Source organism: Suricata suricatta, chromosome 17, assembly GCF_006229205.1.
Source record: "Suricata suricatta isolate VVHF042 chromosome 17, meerkat_22Aug2017_6uvM2_HiC, whole genome shotgun sequence".
Taxonomy (NCBI): Eukaryota; Metazoa; Chordata; class Mammalia; order Carnivora; family Herpestidae; genus Suricata; species Suricata suricatta.
Window position 1 is genome coordinate 1553611 of NC_043716.1, and position 3064 is coordinate 1556674.

At 61.6% G+C, this 3064-nt stretch overlaps 1 protein-coding gene across 1 annotated transcript in view; it reads left to right on the forward strand.

The window, feature by feature from the left end:
* Positions 1-2961: 2961 nt before the first annotated feature.
* Positions 2962-3064, forward strand: part of PELP1 (proline, glutamate and leucine rich protein 1) — a 13060-nt gene continuing 12957 nt past the window's right edge. The window contains exon 1 of the mRNA XM_029928444.1: positions 2962-3026. The gene's annotated coding sequence lies outside the window, so the exon portion shown is untranslated. The remainder of the gene's footprint in view (positions 3027-3064) is intronic.

Below are 3064 nucleotides of genomic sequence, written 5' to 3' on the forward strand. Positions count from 1 at the left end.
CTTAACTGACTGAGCCACCCAGATGCCCTTAAAATTTTTTTTTTTAATGTTTGTTTGTTTTTGAGAGAGCACAAATGAGGAAGGGACAGAGAGAGGGGGAGACAGAATCGGAAGCAGCTCCAGGCTCTGAGCTGTCAGCATAGAGCCCGACGTGGGGCTCGAAGTTCTGGAGTGTGAGATCATCAGCTGAGCCAAAACCCAGAGTTGGACGCTTAACCTACTGAGGCACCCAGGCGCCCTGAGATTGTTTAAAGTACTCTCCACCCGATGTGGGGCTCGAGCTCACTGCCCGAGGCCAGGAGTCACATGCTCCCCTGACCGCCCGCCAGCCGTCCCCTCTTTGGCCTTCTTTAAACTGAAGCAGTTTCTCCACTGTTGTCTTAAGGGCCTGACGGTTTTGAAGGCCACAGGGCGGCTCTGGTGAGCGGTTCCCTTGTAACGGGATTCGGCGGACCGGTGCAGGCACCTGTCCCGTCGGGCGCGTGGTCTCTCTCTCTTTACTGGTCGTGGTGACCTCGGTCGCTGGGTTAGGATGGTACCGGCCCGGTTTCCTCACTGTGCACTTGCGGCTCGTCTGTAACTGCTAAGGGTGCGGCGTGGAGAGCACAGGCACGTCCTGGGTCTGGTCAGCCGTCCGCCCCGCCGTTCAGTGTCCGGCTCTGGAGGTCGCTCCCAGAGCTCGTTCTGCTGGGGCTTCCAGCCTCGCCCCTTCCCCGATCACCCCTTTGCAGGGCCCACGGCTTCTCCTGTCCCCCTGCCCGCCTGCCCAGTGCCTGCACAGCGCGGGCATTAGGATGTTCGGTAGGAACCCGGCGCCGCACGAGTGACACAGCCCGCTCCTCCTTCGGGTCCCTGCCGGCAAGCCCCTGTGGTCTCTGCGTCTGTCTCCCACCCGTGTGCATAGAGCCAGTGCGTCCTGTGGGCTCTGCCTTCACAGCAACCGGAGCTCGACCCCGGAGCCCCGCGTTACTGCGCCGGGTAAGTGGTGCCGCGGCTCCCCGAGGCTCCCCGAGGCTCCCCGAGGCTTCCCGAGGCTTCCCCGAGGCTCCCCGAGGCTTCCCGAGGCTTCCCCGAGGCTCCCCGAGGCTTCCCGAGGCTTCCCGGTAGCCGCCTCCTGCCTGCTGCCGCCCGGCCCGGAGATGCGTCTTAAATAAGTCTGACGAGGCGCCGCGGGGCTCAGTCAGTTAAGCGTCTGGCTCTTGATTTCAGCTCAGGTCTGATCTCACGGTTTGTGGGTTCGAGTCCCAACCCTGGGCTCTGTGCTGACTGCCGAGCCTGCTTGGGACTCTTTCCCTCTCTCTCCGCCCTTACCCTACTTGCTCTCTCTCTCTCTCAAAGTAGATAAACTTAAAGAAAAGAAAGTCAGATGATGTCACTCCTCTGCCCAGTTCCCTTCCCCCCATGGTGGGTATCTTACTCTGAGTAACAGTCGCCCGGGGCCTGCAGGCCGCAGCTCTGGCCCGGGGCCTGGTCTTTAGCACTGCTGCCTCCCTCGGCCTCTCCTCCTCCAGAGACAGTTCGCCTCCCGCTCTTCATTACCGGGAAGAACAGCGTGCACCTGCCATTAGTTTTATTTATTTATTCACTTACTTATTTGTAAGTTTTTCTATGTTTTTATTTTATTTTGAGGGACAGAGACAGAGTGTGAGCTGGGGATGGGGAGAGAGAGAGGGAGACACAGAATCCGAAGCAGCTCCGGGCTCCCAGCCGTCAGCACAGAGCCCGACGCGGGGCTCGAACCCACGAACCGTGAGATCATGACCTGAGCCGAAGTCGGACGCTTACCCGTCTGAGCCCCCAGGCGCCCCCAGCACAGTGTTTTTAAGGTTCATCCATGTCCCGGAACTTCCCCCTTTTTCCTTTATGGCCAAATAACCCTCTGCTGTGTGGACACATGTCCCTGTCCACTGACCATTTGGATGGTTTCCGCCTCGCGGCTCTGGGGGACGGTGCCGTGAACCCTCACGCACAGGTTCGGGAGCGCGCGTTGTCAGGTCACCTGTGCAGGAGCTGAGGGGGGACTGCTGGGTCGTGTGCGCCTGTACGACCCTGACCCTGTGAGGAACCGCCGGCGGCTGGCCTTCTCCCCAGCAGTGTGTGCGGACAGGACTGAGATTTGCTGTCACTTGGCCCACGTGGTGGGTTTGGAGAGGACTTCGGCGCTGTCTCCCTTCCCTTCCCGAGGCTGCTTCTCTGTGCCCCGGGCGCTTCTTGTCGTCCTGCCTGGTTTCTTGTCTGCGCGTTCGTTTCTCTTTTGTCGCCTCCACTGGGGACGTGGGCTCTGCAGCACGGAAAACCTTGTCCTTGTGAAGCAGATGTTGGATGAATATTTGCAGAATAAGCGAGTGAACGTTTCCCTTTCCGAGTGAACCTTGTTTGTCTCACCCAGCTCCGGTGCCTTCGTGCGACCCCGTGCGTGGCAGGTGCTTGTTGGCAGAAGAGTGGCGAGCTCAGTGGGGGAGTCCAGGGGCCGCGAGGGGAGTCTGGCCTCCCAGGGATGGGGAGGTTTCTTGGGGGAGGGCTGGGGGGGGACCCCTCTCTCAGGGCCCCCAGAGTGTGCAGGAGGGAGGCTCTGGCCGACTCGGTCTGCGTTGGCTTAGTGGCTCTCCGGAAGCCAGGAGCAGGAGGGGCTTGGGGGTGAAGGAAGAAGGGGTCCCAGGTGAGTCAGCAGCCAGTCATCAGTATCCGTGGGGTCCCCTCTGTGCTGGGTGCTGTCCGGGGCGACTGGGCTGAGGGAGCTGTGTCTTCGCGGTCTGGGTGCTGGGCGAGTGGGGCCGTCCCCCACGATGGGCAGGGAGCCGGGGCGAGGCCGTGCCAGCTGCTGGGACGTGGGCAGGGGCCCAAGTCCTCGGGAGGGACGGTGGTCGGGCTCCGGAGGTGTGACTTCAGGAAGGCTCCACAGGGCAGGGGGGGGCGGGGAGAGCCCTAACCCCCACTTGCTTCCCCGCGTTCTCTCCCCAGAACCTCTCAGCTGTCGGGGCGCTGGTGAGTCTCAGCAACGCCCGTCTCGGTTCGGTCAAAACTCGGTAAGTGTGTGCCTCGTTCTCTCTCCAGGGGGAGGTTT